Source organism: Aquarana catesbeiana, linkage group LG06 (genome assembly GCF_042186555.1).
Source record: "Aquarana catesbeiana isolate 2022-GZ linkage group LG06, ASM4218655v1, whole genome shotgun sequence".
NCBI lineage: Eukaryota > Metazoa > Chordata > Amphibia > Anura > Ranidae > Aquarana > Aquarana catesbeiana.
The window spans coordinates 20024175-20043641 of record NC_133329.1 but is presented as its reverse complement, the minus strand read 5'-3'; the positions used below and the strand labels follow the sequence as shown (position 1 = coordinate 20043641).

The window sequence follows — 19467 nt, the reverse complement described above, 5'->3', positions numbered from 1 at the left end:
GAGAGTGCACTCTGATCCCACCCAGGTGTGTTACAACAGCGAATCAATAGGGGAGGAGCTGGAAGCTGCAATGAAGGAGAGGACTCGGAGCTGAGCCGCTGCACCACGCTGTCTGCCATCCACCACAATGAGGTAAGTGCTGGACCGACCGGCAAATAGCGGGGGGGAGGGGTGAGTGCTGCACGGGGCAGATAGGTGGTTGTTTGCCAACCCCCCTCAAAAAAAAAAAAAACACCAGCCACCACTGTATCTTGCTAGGCTTTAGAAAAAATGCTAGCTCTAAGAAATTACTCACTAACTCCTTTTGAGAAGGCATGGTTACCCTGGACACAACGATTCTCTAAAAACAACTGAAGATGACTTTCTTTGATAGTTATACATTGTGTAAGATATGTAAAATTATAATGCACTGTACCACCGGTAGATTTGTGCTTTGCGGGCCGACCTCTTTTGCTGTCTTTTGTTAACTCTTGTTAACTCCTGTTACATTCTATGTATACTCTTTGTTCTGCTTACCTTGCAGTTACAGGTTTTTGTAAATCTTTCTTGAAAAACTCCAATAAAATTTATTGAAAATAATCATCAAATAATAAACTCTCCTTTTTTTTTTTCAAATAACGTCACATTGCATTTTCTGTCCATATATCCCCCATTTATTGTATCATCATCTTAAAAATGATGGATCATAAAGATGTAAAGTTGGATAAGTCAGAATCAGTCTTTTCTCTGGAAAAAAATAGGAACACATTTGTTTCACTTTTTTATAAACAAGTCTCAAAGATTATGGCATGTGAATATCATAACATGTATTTGTTTCTATTGCTCTCTGATACACAATAAAACATTACTATGGCCCAATTTTCTCATCAAATTTGTTAATTATTTTTAAATATAACAAAGATTGAAAAATTGAGTAGATACAAGGATGGTGGTAAAATATTCAGATAGCAATAAAGCTAAACATATCAATTTATGAACAAGATGAGTACATAACAATGTAAAAATGTAACGAGTAGAGCAACAAATAAACCAATAAAGTATTACATCAAAAGCATTAGAAAAATATGGCCCAGTTTTAGAGAAACTTGGAAATCCTTGTATGGAGGTTTTGATATTTTTATGTTCAATATCAAAGAACTAACATGAATGCTTTGTGTTTCTGGGAAATCAATTAGCAAGTTCAAAGGTATAACGTGTTTTTTTCTTTTTACATTATCTTTTTTTATGACATTTCTATAGATAAGCTAATGATATGCTTAACATGACATGATGCAATCTTATCTTCCATTTTATTGATATAATTATGGGTTTCGGTTCTGTGTTTGGATATAATATTTCCATTACTATTGCAAAGGGATGTATGTTGGGTATTGTGACTGTGTAGGGCCCTGACACCATGAAAAAAAAAGAAGTAAGAGGCATACAGGGTTCTCATGTACAGTATGCAGGTTGAGGGGCTCCAGGGTGTCGGTTCTGAGGTAGAGAATTGGCTTTTCAGTTTTCTCCCGGTTTTGTAACTGTTATGCCCCGTACACACGATCGGATTGTTGGCCTACAAAACTGTGGACTTTTGTCTGAAGAGTGTTGGCTTAAACTTGTCTTGCATACACACGGTCACACAAATGTTGGCCAACAATTATGAACGTAGTGACGTACTACATGGTTTTTCAGCTCTTTAGCGCCACCCTTTAGGCTCCTTCTGCTAATTTCCTGTTAGTAGAAGTTTGGTGAGTGTTGATTTGTGCTTTTCTTTTTGTGTTTTTCATTTAGCGCTTTTCAGTTAGTTTCTGAACTGTCGTTCATCAACCAGATATGTTGCGGAATCAGAGGAGATAAGTGTTATTTATTATTGGCCTTGGAGTTATTGCTTTGACATTATTTTTTGGGTTGAATAATGATTTGATTTGGTATATTTTCTATATTTTTGGATGCATAGAATGCACTTTTTGGTTAAGTTCTATTAGCAGATATCATGTCTAATTTTATTTTTTATTTTTTTTATTTTTTTTTAATGCACAATAAAAAAATGTGGAGAATAATACTTGGCTATGTGTTTTACTTCAAATGACAGTTTGGGAGTGGGCAGTTACATTTTATAAAATACAATATAAAATTAACAAGGGACACCAACATAGTTGTATCTTTGATATTAAAAACTACGGGATAATGGTGTTGTGGTAACTTGCCCAAAAAAAAAAAGCATAATAATATTATTCTTGACATCACTAGAAAAAAAAAGCCTTTGAAACTTTTTTGCAATAACTCCATCAGTATCACCAGCAAAGCAGCTTCATTATTATCCCATTAAAGTAGAAGAGAATTGTGCGCTGCATTTCCAGATTTCATAATTTGCCACGTCATGAATGTTAATTCTCCATTACGAACGCTAGTTTACAAGACTGGCCGCTTCCGGCTCGTCCCTGCTTCTGAGCATGCGTGTTTGTACTTTGGACTTTTCTCCGACGGACCTGTGTACACACGATCGGACAATCCGACAACAATGTTGGCGGAAAATTTGAGAACATGCTAGCAAACATTTGTTGGCAGAAAGTCTGACATCAATATTCCGATGGAGCGCACACATGGTCTGACTTTCCGCCAACAAGCTCACATCCAACATTTCCCGTCGGAAAGTCTGATCGTGTGTGCGGGGCATAGGGTAAACCAGATTCCCAGCACCAAAAAAACAGTGCAGGCTTACGCTCATAATCGTGCATGTGTGCATTACTCACATGCTAATACTTCTAGGCAAAGAGGCAATAGATTTACTATTCCAGATCATCGTGCTCACCAAGCTATCCATTACAATCATAGCTCCTCCAAATGTGTCAATTACTGGGAGATACTCCAGAAACTTCATCAGATGGTACCTAACCCCTTTTCAAATGTACAAATCTGCGAACTTAGATGATGACAAATGCTGGCAGGGATGCTCCCAAACAGGTTCTTTACCCATTCTTTGGGAGCGTCCAAATATATGCTCCTTTTGGAAAAAACATTTAAACCCTTATCTCTAAACCTTTTCACCTTTATCTCAGAGCTTACTGGAATTATAACAGATCCTTCTCCTTCCTTAGCCATTCTCAGCTTAGGTATAGATGTTTTCCCATATAACCTCAGAATCCTAGTCATGCACATAACTATTTGCTCCTAGACTGCTAATTATTCACAAGTGGAGACACTCCACAGTCCCAAATGAATTAGATGTTAAACTCCAACTAAACCTAGTCAAAACTTTGAATTCTGTTCGGCCTTGTATTCCAATTCCTAACAGGTAGAATCTCTAAGCTTCATCAGTCATTACTACTAGATATATCCTTCCAAATACCGTATGTTTGCATTAATGAGAAATTCTTTCACTAGCTCTTCCATTATCCATTTCTAAGTTATATTCTAAGTGGTTTGTTTTATAATTCTGTACATTACTATACTGTACTTGTAAACGCTATGTTCTTACTTTTCTTTTTTCCTTTTTTTGTTTTTCCTGCCTTGTTAATGTAAGAATCCATTAAAGATCTACGAAATATAAAAAATATATTATATCTGGGGAAAACACTCTTCTGGATTTCAGGAAGACATCAAACGTTTTTTTTTCATTAAAGGGGTTGCAAAGTCAGAAGGTTTTTTTTTTATCTTAATGCACAGAATGCATTCTGAGTAATAAAGGGTTCCCGATCGTCTCCTGTAAATATACGGCGGCATGATCGCCACCGCCCACCTGTGATCACAGGCATGAGAGCCAAAACGAGGATTTGTGTGTGTAAACACACAAATCCCTGTTCTGACAGGGAAGGAGAAACAGATTGTCTGTTACTACTAAGTAGGAACAACGATCCCCATCCCCCCACAGTTAGAAACACATCTAGAGAACACATTTAACCCCTTGATCGCCTCCTAGTGTTAACCCCTTCCCTGCCAGTGACATTTATACAGTAATCAGTGGCTATTTTTAGCACTGATCGCTGTATGAATGTCAATGATACCAAAAAAGTGTCAAAAATGTCCGATGTGTCCGCCATAATGTTCCAGTCCCAATAAAAATCGCTGATCACCGCCATTACTAGTAAAAAAAATAAAAATGCCATAAATCTATCCCCTATTTTGTAGATGCTATAACTTTTGCGCAAAACAATCAATATACACTTATTGTGATTTTTTTTTTAACAAAAATATGTAGGAGAATACATATCGGCCTAAACTGAGGAAGACATTTGTTTTTTAAATTGGGATATTTATTATAGCAAAAAGTAAAAAATATTGTGTTTTTTTTCAAAATTGTTGCTCTTCTTTTGTTTATAGCGCAAAAAATAAAAAATGCAGAGGTGATCAAATACCAACAAAAGAAAGCTCTGTTTGTTGGAAAAAAAGGACGTCAATTTTGTTTGGGTACAACGTCGCATGACTGCGCAATTGTCAGTTAAAGCGACACAGTGCCGTATCGCAAAAAATGGCCTGGTCAGGAAGGGGGCAAATCCTTCTGGGGCTGAAGTGGTTAAGATAAAGAAAATGTCTGTGTGCATCAGCCCCCTCAGCTCCTCTAATATTTACCTGAGCCCCATCTCTTTCCAGCCATGTCCACAAGTGCCTCGGCCGTCCGGGACTCTCCTTCTGATTGGTTGAGACACAAATTAAACTCAAAGTCAATTAGCCAATCAGGAGAGAGAGGGGCAGAGCTAAACCAGGGCTCCATGTCTGAATAGACACAGGGAGCTGTGACTCAGCCCAGGTGCCCCCATAGCAAGCTGTTTGCTGTGGGGTGCACTCAACAGGAGGGAGGGGCCAGAAGAGCCGAAGAGGGACCAAAGAAGAGGAGGATCTGGGCTGCTCTGTGCAAAACCAACTGCACCGAGGGGGTAAGTATAATATGTCTGTTTTTTTATGGAAAAAAACAAGACTTTACAATCATCATCAACAGAACAACAAACTTAAACCTGCCTGATAGCGAAACCTAAGGAAACAAAGTACAGGGGGATATCAGGAACACGCCTAGTACAGAAGATTTCTAATGATTAACTCCTCTCTAGTCATAACGAAAGTGAATTTGCTACCAACAGGAGAGCAAACAACCCAAGTGGAAAAGAATCAGATGCCATCGTCCAGGATTTCGAGGATAAAGATATAAATAACACTTTTACTGTAGACAACTCAGAAGTGGAAGAATTGCAGAATACAAACATCCCAATCTGCTCTGTTATACCTACATGTCCTCATCATACAGGGAGTGCCTAAGGGTGACCGCCAAAACAAAGGAACTTATGACACACGAGTGACAGGTGAATTGAAAATTCCTTAATGGTGAGTTCATTATTTTCTATTAAATAAAGTCCCACAATGTAACTGTATTTCTGAACCACGGAACATGTTGTATATTATCATACAGGATTTATATTTCGCCAACAGTTTGCGCAGCACTTTATAATATAAATGGGGACAGTACAATTACAATACAGTTCAGAACATAAGGAATAGGAGGGTCTTGCTCATGGAGCTTCTAAAGAGGTGGATGTATTTCTCTTCTATCCCTCTTCCATTTTTATTTGTGCCTGCTTTTGTGCCTCCCCCTCCCCTCCCCTATTTCCAGTATAGAAAGCAAGCAAAGGGATATCTTTCAATGAGGACACAGATAGAAATAAAGAAGCTATAACCCCTCCTCACCCGAATAAACCTGCACCCTAATGCTGCGTACACACACTCGGACATTCCGACAACAAAATCCTGGATTTTTTTCCGACGGATGTTGGCTCAAACTTGTCTTGCATACCCCCGGTCTCACAAATGTTGTTGAAAATTCCAAACGTCAAGAACGCAGTGACGTACAACATGTACGACCAGCCAAGAAAAATTAAGTTCAATAGCCAGTGCAGCTCTTCTGCTTGATTCCGAGCATGCGTGGAATTTTGTGCGTCAGAATTGTCTACACACGCTCGGAATTTCCGACAACGGATTTTGTTGTCGGAAAATTTGAGATCCAGCTCTCAAATTTTTGTTGTCAGAAATTCCAACAACAAATGTCCAATGGAGCCTACACACTGTTGGAAGTTCTGACAACAAGCTCCCATCGAACATTTGTTGTCGGAAATTCCGAGCGTGTGTACGCGGCATTAGAGGCCTATATGTATTTAATACTTACCTATTTTCAGATACCTTTGGTTCTGTCTTATGTAGAGTTGCCACCTGGGCTGAAGCCAGCCTTTTTTTTTTCCCAAAAATTTGGCAACCTTAGTCATATTGCACACAGGGAGTTATTTACGAAAGTCAAGTCCACTTTGCACTGCAAGTGCACATTAAAGAGCACTGAAAGTACACTTGGAAGTGCAGTCGCTTTAAATCTAAGGGGTAGTTCTGAAATGAGGGGAAGCTCTGCTAATTTTATCATCCAATCATGTGCAAGCTAAAATGCTGTTTTTTATTTTCCTTGCATGTCCCCCTCAGATCTACAGCGACTGCACTTCCAAGTGCACTTTCAGTGCACTTTCAAGTGCACTTGCAGTGCAAAGTGGATTTGCCTTTAGTAAATAACCCCCACAGTGTCTTCTTCTTTCTTCTCCTCTTCTTTAGAGCTAAGAAGTGCTCAATGATGCAGAGATCATAATGACATCAGCACTTTTCTCTGGGGGGGGGGGGGGGGGTCCTTGAAAGTGAGGATTGAATGAAAGTGGTTTGAATGAATCGGAGTGTCGTTCAACCCAGAAGACCAGTGCTGGATCACTGAATGCTGAGTCTGCAGGGGATAGCACTAGAAAAGGGCAGCCTGGCTGCTGATCATGAAAAAACTAAATAAAAAAACTGCCTTTACTGTACCTTATTTGTATGTACTACAAGTTATGACTGTAAGCACATACTCTGGCCTTTGGTAAATTTTTCATGTTCAGTATTCATGTTGTTTGGCAGGCATTATGTTCATGCTTCCCTCATATGTCGCCATGTGACATCTTGGATTTTGAGTGGACATATCTGTAAGATGCCTGCAGCTGCAGGAATCATTCAGATATTTTTTTTTTCAGCAGGCAATTCCCTGCAAATTAAAAGCCCTCATAGTGGCTATTTAGCCACTTGATTGCTTTTACAGGTGGTGGGAAGGGACTCACTCACCCTACTGCCTCTCTCCGGTGCTTCTCCTGGCTCACCCGTGTGAGCCAAAGAATGAAACCGCCTGTGGCGGTGGTTTACTATAGAGCTGACCGTGGACCAGATGGACCCCGGCCATCTCTATGACCTTCGGAGGCCAGAAGCATCACTTCCGACCAGGGGTGGCCCGTCCATTGAGGGCGCATGGGCGCCACCTCCCCTATTCCTTCTGCTGCCCCCCTATTCATACACCCGGCCCATTTCAAGATGCCAGGCGCATGATTTACAATTGCGGGGATGGGCAGGGGAATGTTTTTTTGAAGCACCGATTAGAGCCAGAGGCTCTAATAGGCTTCAAAATAGGGTGGGCTCGGGGCACAGAGAGTGCGCTCTCAGCCCACCCAGGTGTGTTACAACAGCGAATGAATATTCACTGTCCTTCTCCCGGCCAATCAGGTAGCGGGTTTTGACACCCGTCACGTGATTGGCTGAAAGGACAGGCAATCCTTTTGGATCAATCCTATCTGTCCACTCACAAAAAAAAATGAAAGCGAAAGTGTAAAAAAAAAAAATAAACAATAAAAAAAAAATGTAAACCACCCCTATCCCCGCACGCAGAAGCAAACGTATACGTAAGTTGCCCCCGTATATGTAAACAGTGTTTAAACTACACATGTAAAGTATCACTGCGAATGTTAGAGTGAGAGCAATAATTCTAGCACAAGATCTCCTCTGTAGCTCTAAACAGGTAACCTGTAAACATTTTTAAAATGTCACCCATGGAGATTTTTAAGTACCAAAGTTTGGCGCCACTCCACAAGTGTGTGCAATTTTAAAGCGTGACATGTTAGCTATCTATTTACTTGGTGTAACATCATCTTTCACATATTACAAAAAAACTGGCTAACTTTAGTGGTTTTTGTTTTTTGTAGTCATGAAAGTGTGTTTTTTCCCCAATAAATTGCGTTAGAAAAGTGCAACGACTACCATTTTATTCCTTAGGGTATCTGCTTAAAAAAATATATAATTTTTGGGGGTTCTGAGTGATTTTCTACCCAAAACATTATGAGTTTTACATGTAGGAGAGGAATGCCAGAATTGGCCCAGTATGGAAGTGGTTAACTAACAGGAACATCAGCTTGTATAATCCTAAGGATGTCAAGTGTATCCTATTGACAGATTTGTGTTTGTTTTATGCATGTGAGTCAGCAGGTCAGCATTATAATGATATTCAGATCTCAAAGACTGTTTTCATCCTTTCTTATATTTTCTCCCCACAGGTTATCTAAAAACTGGGAAAATGAATAATAGCAATGTGAAAGTGGCTGTGAGGGTCCGTCCTCTGAATCAGAGGGAGGAAGGACTAAACTCAGAGTGTGTTGTTCGGGTCAGTGGAAACCAGATTACCCTTCTGCCACCCATTTCCTGCAAGGAAAAAGACAGAAAAGAACCTCGTACCTTTACATATGACAACTGTTTCTGGACAGAGGATAGACATAATACTGGGCAGGAAGATGTTTTTGAACATCTCGGAGATGGAGTTCTTGAGAACATATGGCTTGGTTACAATGTGTGTATCTTTGCTTATGGCCAAACAGGATCAGGAAAAACATTTTCAATGATGGGGACAGAAGACCAACCTGGTATTGTGCCAAAAATATGCTCTGCTTTATTTAATAAAGAGTCCAATGACTTGGAAACCATCAGGATTGAGGCCTCCTATTTTGAGATATATAATGAAGAGGTGAGAGATCTCCTAAGGTCAGAAGAAAAGAAAAGGAAACTAAGAGTTAGAGAAGACAAACTACTCGGTCCATATGTTGAGGAGTTATCTTGTCATGCTGTTCGAAGCTATAAAGAGATTAAATTGCTGCTGGATCAAGGTAACAAACAGAGGGCCATTGCAGAAACCAAGATGAATGAGCAGAGCAGTCGATCTCATGCCATACTAACACTGACTGTTACACAAATATGTAATGATCCCAAGCCTGGAGCCTCCAGAGAGTTGGTGAGTAAGGTCAGCCTAGTAGATCTGGCGGGAAGTGAGAGGTCCAACAAATCTGGAGCCCAAGGCAGTCAGCTTAAGGAATGTTGTAATATCAACAAATCCCTCTTAACTCTTGGTCTAGTCATAAATTCATTGGCTGTAATCTCAGAAAAAAAAAGGACGATTCAATACGTGAATTATAGAGACTCTGTGCTCACATGGCTGCTAAAGAACAATCTTGGAGGAAACAGCAAGACAATTATGTTGGCCACAGTCAGTCCTGCAGCAGATAATTATCGGGAAACGATCTCTACCCTAAAATACGCAGAGAGTGCCAAACAGATAGTCAACCAAGCCGTGGCCAATAAGGATGTGAAATCCAAAGCCATAGAGGAGCTACAAGAGGAAATAAAAAAACTCAGAAAGCAACTTACAACAACAGAACACTTGAAAGAGGCAGAAGTACAAAAACTGAAGTCACAGTTAGAGGAAAAAGAACGTCTTCTCAGTGATCTGAAAACCTCGTGGGAAGAAAAGCTGAAAAGGACCGAGGTTGCCACAAAGGAATGGCAGAAGAATTTAGAGAACATGGGCATCATTCTTGAAAAACAGAATGCCACATTTAGTAATGAATGCTATCTTATCCAACGTGATACATCATTTATTATCCATAATATAAATGATATAACCAAGATTGGCTCTGGACCTTCTCAAGACATCCAGATCTCTGGTCCTGAGGCTGAATGTGAACACTGTGTGATTAGGAAGACAGAAGGAGAGGTTTTTCTAATTCCAGTCAACAACTCAAAAATATATGTTAATGGCTGCTTATCTAAAACAAAGACCCAGCTGTGGCATGAAGATAAAATACATATAGGAAAAAATGTATTTGATTTACAACAACCTAGCAGACCAAAGCCAGAATATATGAAGACAAATGTTTCATCTGAAGCGGAGGTTCAAACATATGATGAATTGAATACAGAAAATGGCAGGTCATCCATATTATCTGATAGAGAAGGCTGGAATAGTAACATGATTGAGAATGAGAAATCCAAGACTAAATCAGCATTTTACAAGGCAACTGAAAGTTCTGCACCAACCATTCCAGCCTCTGATGATGATCTTAATTCTACTGAAAAAAAACAAACATCTGATATGTTCACCCCAATCTCTAATGAGTCAAACAGTCAACCTATTGAAATGAAAGTTCATACCACCAAATCAGAATACTTGGAGATAGGTGATGGCACAAAAGTACAAGACTACATGGTTCCATGTTCACCGCAGTATGGTGAGGCCAGTTCTCAAACTCCTGAAATTTTAAGGAACAGTAATTGCTTGCAGAAAACTATAGATCTGGAAGATCATTCTACTTTACCAAGGTATTTTATTATTTATTTAATGACACATGTAATAGTAAATTGCAGGTGATATATGACACATAAAGACATACCGTATATCAAAAATTATTTTCATTTTGGGTATCCTGTAAATACCGGTGTTAACTGTTACTAAACTATGCTGTAACTCGGTCGGGTCTTTGCAGCTGGGCATGCGTGTTGCAAATGTTTCTTAAACTCCAGTGTTCTAATAGTTTAACTTTAAGATATTGTTATGCATGGGTGCCACGCAAAACATGAAAAAAGTTGAATACACAAAGTTATGGATTGAAAAATGCAAATGAGTGCCAAAACTATCATCACAGCAGCCAATTGGGTCGCTCTGGGGACAATGAGAGCTTGGCTATCTCTGACAAAGCCAAGGTTTTAACTTGATTTTTTATTATAACGAATTCCTGTAGGAAAGCCTTGTAATGGAACGTCCCACACTCCAATTGAGTGCTTCCGTCATATACCATAGTCTAAGCACCAAAAGGTGGGAGCATAATTCCAGCACAGCCAGTAAAAGAATCACATTGGAGTGGGAGTCTTTCAGTGGCTGCAGCGTCTATTCTCACTGGCTAAGATATTCTGACTCTTTGCATTCCACTACAATGTACTCTAATTCTGAGCTGGACTCTAGTAACTAACCTGTTGTAACACTTATAACCATGTAATAGAGGCTTTGGCATTGACCTCCAATGAAACAGGAATATTCACACTAATCATCAATATAATGGGAGTATTTACACTGATCACTAAGGTAATAGTGGCACTAACACTGACCATCAAGACAACGGGGTTCATAGCACTCACAATTAATTTAACAAGGGCATTCACACTGACCACCAATGTAATGACTACATTGACACTGATCACCAAAGCAATGTTCTTCGATAAATTGTAGTGTTGTTATTTTTTAATAGAATCAAATCAGAGAATGAGCTTGTGTGGCATAATTCTGACTAATTGACCCTCAACATGAGATACAATTTAATAATTCTTATAACTTGTGTAATATATATGAGGATGACTGTTCTTGGCAGATCCTTCAATAACAACTAGATTGTATTTTGAATTTAATTCACTGGGTCATTGGGAGCCAGTGTAGGGATTGGAGGAGAAGGTCAGTCTATCATGAATGCTGCTGCCAGACTTATCCACCTTACCAACCGCTCAGTGTCTGCCAACCCTCTACTCCAATCCCTACACTTGCTCCCAATCACTCAGCGAATTAAATTCAAAATACTAACCACAACATACAAAGCCATTCACAACTCTGCCCCAAGCTACATCACCAACCTTGTCTCCAAATATCACCCAAATCGACCTCTCCGCTCCTCTCAAGACCTCCTGCTTTCAAGCTCTCTCATCTCCTCCTCCCATTCTCGTCTCCAGGATTTCTCCAGAGCCTCTCCCATCCTCTGGAACCCGCTACCTCCACTGATCCGGCTATCCCCTACTCTTGCTACCTTCAGGCGATCCCTGAAAACTCATCTCTTTAGGAAAGTCTATCATGTTACTGGCGACCCCACAATAGGGATAAAACTTTTTTGCAGAAGAGAGTTTAATAAGACTCGTGGCCACTCATTACAATTAGAAGAAAAGAGGTTTAACCTTAATCTACGTAGAGGGTTATTTACTGTAAGAGCGGCAAGGATGTGGAATTCCCTTCCACAGGCGGTGGTCTCAGCGGGGAGCATTGATAGCTTCAAGAAACTATTAGATAATCACCTGAATGACAGCAACATACAGGGATATGTAATGAAATACTGACACATAATCACACACATAGGTTGGACTTGATGGACTTGTGTCTTTTTTCAACCTCACCTACTATATGTCTCGAACTAATCTTTTACCACTTCCATCAGCTCATTCCCCACAGTTACAACCTTTTGTACCACCTGCCCCACCCTACTAGATTGTAAGCTCTTCTGAGCAGGGCCCTCTTAATACTCTTGTATTTTATTGTATTATAACTCTTTTGTATCTTTTTATATTGTAAAGCGCTGCGTAAACTGTTGGCGCTATATAAATCCTGTATAATAATAATAATAATAATTTTCCTTGGGTTCTGTCTGAATTTAGTTGGTATGTTCATTTGAGAAAGGTTTTCTAGATTCTCCCCAATCTTGTTCTACTGTATAAATTCAGGAAGAACAATAGGTTGTAAGCTCTCCTAAAGAGAGTGGATCCATATACGTTATACATTGCCACATGACATGTTATTGCTTTATGAATTTGGAAGACAAATATTTTATACATAAACTATCCCAAGCTGCAGAGATTTTCCAGCAAGTCCTAACTGTTTACAATCAATAATAAGCACCTTTGTTACTTAGAGGTTCTCATTTCAATTGCTGATAGGATTGGTTCTCTTTATCTGGGATTATCTCTAGTTATGTTCAAATGTATTACATCATTGGACCAGTGTTACACTGGTCACATATAGGAAGATCTGATACCTTGGAAAGAGTTAATCCACCTTTGCGTGATTCTCTGCATACCTAGTATTCTGATAACTAATGTATTGCATGTCATTAAATTTCCCTATCACTAGTAGTGATGCTGATATTAAAGAGGAACTTCAGTCTGCTCACAAAATTGTAATAAAAAAATCTTTGCCATTATGAAGCTTCCCTCCAACCACTTTGCATTTTATTTTATGTATACTGTGATTCCATACTTGCCAAATATGCTTCAGAAATCTCCCTCCACTGAGTCTGGCTGCATTCATTTTAACTGTGGGCAGCTGAAGCTGCTGCCTGTTCACTTCCTGGATTTACACAGACACACAGAGCACACCTCCAGCTCTGCAGCTCTGATTGGCCCTCTTATGACTCATTGTCAGAAACCATGAAATCAGGCCGAGATAGAAGTACAGTTAAATCACACTTGTTTAATAATAAAAGTAAAAAGAACAAACATAATCAAAACATAGCCAAACTTCAGTAACCAGAACGTGTAGTCAGCCAAGCCAGAAATCAGAGATCAATGTAGTGGAACAGCAAGCAGAATCTGGAGCCAGAAGGGATGTCAAAAGCAAGTCTTGAACAGGATCGCAGGAGATAGTTTCTGTGATGTTGACTTAGGCGAAGGCCGAGATCCTCTGGACTGGATGGCTAAATAGGCAGGACTGACGAGCAGGATATCATCAACTGTGGAGAGATAGGAGCTGGCAATTAGCCGACAGCTGAGCAGCCAGCTCAGAGAAGGAAGGGCTGAGCCCAGCCCTGACAGTACCCCCTCCTCAATGACCCCTCCCCCTCTGAGGAGCACCAGGCTTGAGGGGAAAACATCTATGTGTATCACTAACTCTCGGCGGATCTGCTGGTTTAAGCGGGCTTGTTACCTTCACTCTCGATACCTCTGTTTCACCAACACCGGGTCTAGGGTTCCGTTGAGTTTACCTCTGGATGATACAAGCGCCAACACTTGAGTACGTTTTCAATGCTTTATGGAACCAAGTAACATAGGAAGTAGCAGGAAAGAGACAGGAGGAAATCTGCAGGGACGCACAAATACCTTTCTTTAGGTTTCTTTAGAACGTCCTTTAAAGTTGAATACTGTAATTGAATGCGATCCCCTTTGTGGGACACGATCTTTGATCGCCTGGATAGGCCTCTCTCACTTGCCTAGCAGCCAGTATGTAGCACGAACAAAAGTCTCTGCCACAGACTTGCTTGAAATAAACCCGTACGATCCTCTGCCACAGGATTTATTGGTTTGCGGTGAATGTCAGACACAGTACTTGGACCTCTAAGCCAACCCGGCAGTACTATGTAATAAGACTACTTCAGGATACGTCCTCCAACCGAGTCACCAGGCCCCTCTCCAGACCAGCACTCCGAATGATCCTTCCATGACAGGTCCTCCCCTGGGATCTCCTCAGTTGTCAACAATAGACTGTACTTCATACTCCTCATGGTTCTCAACCTGTACAGGGTGAGGACATGGCACCGAGGTGGTAAAGTGGTTGCAGACCAAAGGTTTTAATAAGGAGACATGAAATACATTTGAAATACGCATATTTTAGAAGGAAGGTCTAATGCGTAAGCCACTGGGTTAATCCTGTGAAGAATACGGAAAGGCCCAATAAACCAAGGTGCGAACTTCAGTGAGGAAACACGAAGTCGGAGGTTGCGAGATGACAGCCAGACCCTGTCCCCAACCTGGTAGGAAGGCGCAAGCAGGCATCTGCGGTCAGCATGGAGTCTGTACCTATCATTAGCATGTCGCAAAGCCTCCTGGACTTGTGCCCAAGTGGAACGAAGACCACGAAGACCACGGAGATGCTCCTCTAACGCAGGTATACTCTACGGAACAAACGAGTCAGGCGACATGGAAGGTTGGAAAGCATAATTCACCATAAATAGGGACAATCTGGAAGCAGAATTCAAGGCACTGTTGTGAGCAAACTCTGCCTACGGTAATAGGGCTGAGCAGTTGTTATGATGGTCATAAATATAGCAACGTAGGAATTGCTCCAAGGACTGATTGGCTTGTTCCGTGGCCCCATTAGACTGCGGGTCATACGCAGAGGAGAAAGCAAGCTGAATTCCCAACTGCACAAAACGCTCGCCAGAACCGGGACAAAAACTGGCTACTCCTGTCCAAGCCAATCACCTTGAGTAGCCCATGTAAGCAAAAGATCTCCCAAGCAAAAATGGAAGCCAGTTCGTTAGAAGTGGGCAACTTCTTAAGTGGAATACAATGACACATCTTTGAGAACAGGTCAACAACCATAAAGGATAACTGTGTTGCCCTTGGAATTGGGTAACTCCACAATGAAATACATAGACAGGTGGGTCCAGGGCCTCTCTCCATTGTGTATGGGTTGTAGGATGCCCACTGGAAGGTGTCATGGCATCTTATGCCCCGTACACACGGTCGGACATTGATCAGACATTCTGACAACAAAATCCATGGATTTTTTCCGACGGATGTTGGCTCAAACTTGTCTTGCATACACACGGTCACACAAAGTTGTCGGAATTTCCGCTCACCAAGAACGCGGTGATGTACACCATGTACAACGAGACTAGAAAAGGCCAGTTCAGAAGCAAGCGCGGCACCCTTTGGGCTACTTTTGCTAATCTCGTGTTAGTAATGGTTTGGTGAGAGACAATTTGCGCTTTTTCAGACTCGTGGTTTTCATATCGTTTTCTGCTGTTCAATTTGTGCTTGTGGGTTTGTATCTGCTCTTCAGTGCATGCAGTCAGTTCGTATTGGTGTTTTCTGTGTGATCTTGTCCGCTCATAGCTGTTTTTCTGGTCACTCTTCACAAGCCTTGCTGTTCTTCAGTGCGTTCTGTTACTTTGTTCTGAGCAGCCGACCATTTTCTAGCCATGTTGCGTATACGTACTCCTCGTCGAGTCCGTGCTGTGCGGGGGCTTGGTGTTGGGGTCCTTACCTTGACACAAGTCCAGTCCATGAACAGGGTGGTCATGGACTAAGAATTGGTTGCTCCAGCGTGACCAGTTCTGTCACATGCCTTTGCTCCGTGAGATCCGTGAGAATAATCCTGATGATTTCAGGAACGTTCTCCGGATGACGGACCCCGTATTTCACCGTTTGTTGCCTTTGCTGACCCCTTATATTAGCAGGCAGGATACCTGCATGAGGCAAGCCATCACTCCGGAGCAGAGGCTCGTCGCCACCCTGCGGTACTTGGAGACGGGGAGAAGCCTGCAGGACCTCAAGTTCTCGACAGGCATCTCCCCCCAGGCTCTGGGGATCATTATCCCAGAGACCTGTTCTGCCATTATTCAGGTCCTGCAGAAGGAGTATATTAAGGTAAGATTTATCCTTTAATATCACATTTTATTGCATTTAATGTTTGTTAATATATTGTATTTCTTTCAACATTCCCTAATTACCATGATTGTAATATGCTGTGAATGTCCCCTTTGTTCTCATGCATGCTGGATTTTTATGTAATTTTTTTGTCCTTCATACATATTTGCCTTCACTTACCTCCCCAGCATGCTCTCCTGGCCCTATATTCACCTCATGTAGTCACTTAACAGTTTATTTTGTCAGCTCCATAGTAGTGCTTTACCCTAAATACCCCCTAAAATGTTATAAAAATTTGATTTTTGCTTAAAATTCAGGCAGAGAGCCAGAGGCTTTTTTTTGTGGTCCCCAAATCATTTGGAACACTCCCTCCCCCCACCTGCTAAGTCAGCTGATACCAATTCTCTATCTATCCTCAATCATCTATCTGCTGACTTTGCCAAACCCATACACACTATACCCATCTCTTTTGTGGTCATATTTATGGATGGAGTTTTTGTATCCTATTATTATCTTGATAGGTAATAGCAGAATGTCCGAATGTGCTAAAATGTGTACAGTGTGTATTTGTATCTTTGTATTATGACACTTTTTACCTGTCCAGTGGTCTGTCAATAGTGTAACTAAGGAGGGACTGGCCAAAGTAATACACATTATTTAGGCATTCATCTCTGAATGAAGTGGAGAGGGTTACCTGTCCAAGAACTCCCCCCCTATAATGTTAGAAATGGCCCATGAGATGGGGGGGGGATTTGATAGGTGGACCTTATACCTTGGTCTTTCAAAACTCCCTAAAATAAATGTTATCCTGATGTTGGCCAACAATGTTTCTGTCTAATCTGCTTTCCCTGTTTACGTGCAAAAATATTTTTTTATTCTTGTTTGACTCCACAGTTTCCTTCCAACCCACAGGAATGGCAGACTGTGGCCTCCCACTTTGCCCAGCGGTGGGACTTTCCTATCTGAGGAGGGGCAATTGATGGGAAACACGTCCACATAGTCCCACCACCCAACTCGGGGTCATACTATTACAACTATAAGGGGTTCAATAGTATTGTGATGTTGGCAGTGGTGTCGGCCACTGTATGTGGACGCGGGGAAGAATGACTGGATGTCCGATGGTGGAGTCATCACCCAGACAGAGTTCTACAGGCATCTCCAGAATGGCAGCTTGGACTTGCCATCTCCAGAAGACAATGTGGAAGGACTCCCATTCGTCTTCATTGCTGATGAAGCCTTTGCCGTGGGGGACCATCTTATGCGGCCATTTCCGATGAGGACCCTCACCCCGGACCAGAGGGTTTTTAATTACCGGCTGGCCAGAGCCAGAAGAGTGGTGGAGAACACGTTTGGAATCATGGCCAGCCGGTTCCGCCTACTTCTTACACCCATACACATGGCGGAGTACAAACTGAATCATAGCATCCTGGCGTGCTGTGTTCTACACAACTTTTTACGGCAAAATTCTGCCAACTATGCTGGCTCAGTTGGTCCTGAGGCCGGAATTCCTAATGAACCAACCCTGACGGCGCTTGAAAGTGGCCGTCCTAGCTTGCCCCCCCTGAGTGCCCGTGAGGTCCATCTTAGATACCTTAAATACTTTGTGGGTAGGGGGGCCATCAATATGCCAGACAATGTCTGAAACATTTTTCAAATAAAAAAATAATTTTAACTACTAAATTCTTTGGTGACATTTACTGCTTGTGTTTCTTTTAACTGACCCTGACAGAAATGTGGTGAGTCCTGAAAATGGCGTGATTGTGTAACATTACAAAGCACTGTTGGGTGTTATTTACTAAAGGCAAAAACACTTTGCACTACAAGTGCACTTGAAACTGCACTTGTAGTGCAAAGTGGATTTTCCCTTAGGAACTAACCCCCATTGTCCCAGTAAACACCAATTAGAGCACAACAAAAGTTTTGGAACGTTTAAACAATAATCCACACATTCTTGATCATCAATCTTTTTAATACCAGCACAATCACATGTGCATTTGTAAAAGATTTTTAAAACAAACCAACATGTTTGTTGTATAACATTTTTGGATCACATTATAAAAAGTAGAAATGTCCATTTAAGATAAAACATGTTTAAAACCAACAAGAAAGACACAAATCTTGAACTTACAAAGTTCAACTTTTGTAGAAGTTGAAGGCAATATCAGACATGAGTATTTACAAACTGTGTTTGATATTGCATTCAGATGGGGTGAAGTCACCCCAGGAAAAGCCAAATTTTGAAGATGCACACAAATTGCCGAATGTCCACATGTGCTACCTGCCATAATGGGGGATCAATGGACGTGTTTTGGGGGTGCAACCCCTTCCTCCCAGCTACTTTATTATTGAGGAAGGGGTTGCACCCACAAAATGTGTCCATTGATCTCCCGTGATGGCAGATAGCACATGTTGACACACTGTGGGCATCTTCAAAATTTGGCTTTTCACGAATATGTCAAAAAATGATAGAAATTTTTAGATCCCAAAAAGCACAAAAAAAGTGAAGGGATTTGGAGGGGTTTTAAACTCTCCCTAAAACATCAATGATGTTCTTCATTTTTTTTAACATCATTGATGCTTTTCTGGATGTTTTCCAAGTCCCTATTACACTCCATGATCTCCCCGATCAGGATCTGTGCACTTTCAGAGGTGAAATGATTTGGATCCACAACATCACGATCACCTAAAAAGATAGAAACAAAAACACACCATGTATTCTAAATATGCAGGCATCAATCTCTTACCTGAGCCTGTGGTCACAGACACTCACCTGTTGTGGTGACTATTTCCACCACATCTTCTTCCTCCTCCTCCTCCTGTTGGCTTTATGGGATTTCCCCTTCTTCCAGAGGTGGGGGGTCTGTTGTCTCCTCGGATGAGGGGTGTCCTCCGAGTCTTTTATCCCCTATGTAAAAAAAAAATAGGTATACTTAGCACACAGATATTTCATGGCAGAAATAGAAATATGAAACATTGCTTGGAAGTGGGGTACAATTGTCTGTTATGGCAGAGTTCCAAGATGAAGAAATATTTTTGTCCTTTGTCAAGCTTGAATACTTACCTGTTTTGTACAGATGGAGACCCCCCTATAGTATACACTGGAGCACCTGTGGGGGCCCCTAATAAAAAGGGTGTTCTTGTGTCCCACACTAGTGCTCCAGTGTCCAGATGTGTAAACAGCTGCTGAGTGTCCTCTCCTTACACAGAATCTAGTTTGCATTTCATTCTAGT

At 41.2% G+C, this 19467-nt stretch overlaps 1 pseudogene; it reads left to right on the top strand.

Annotated features, from left to right (window-relative positions):
- Positions 1-8005: 8005 nt before the first annotated feature.
- LOC141147874 (kinesin-like protein KIF13A pseudogene) overlaps positions 8006-19467 on the top strand; it is a 36461-nt pseudogene continuing 24999 nt past the window's right edge.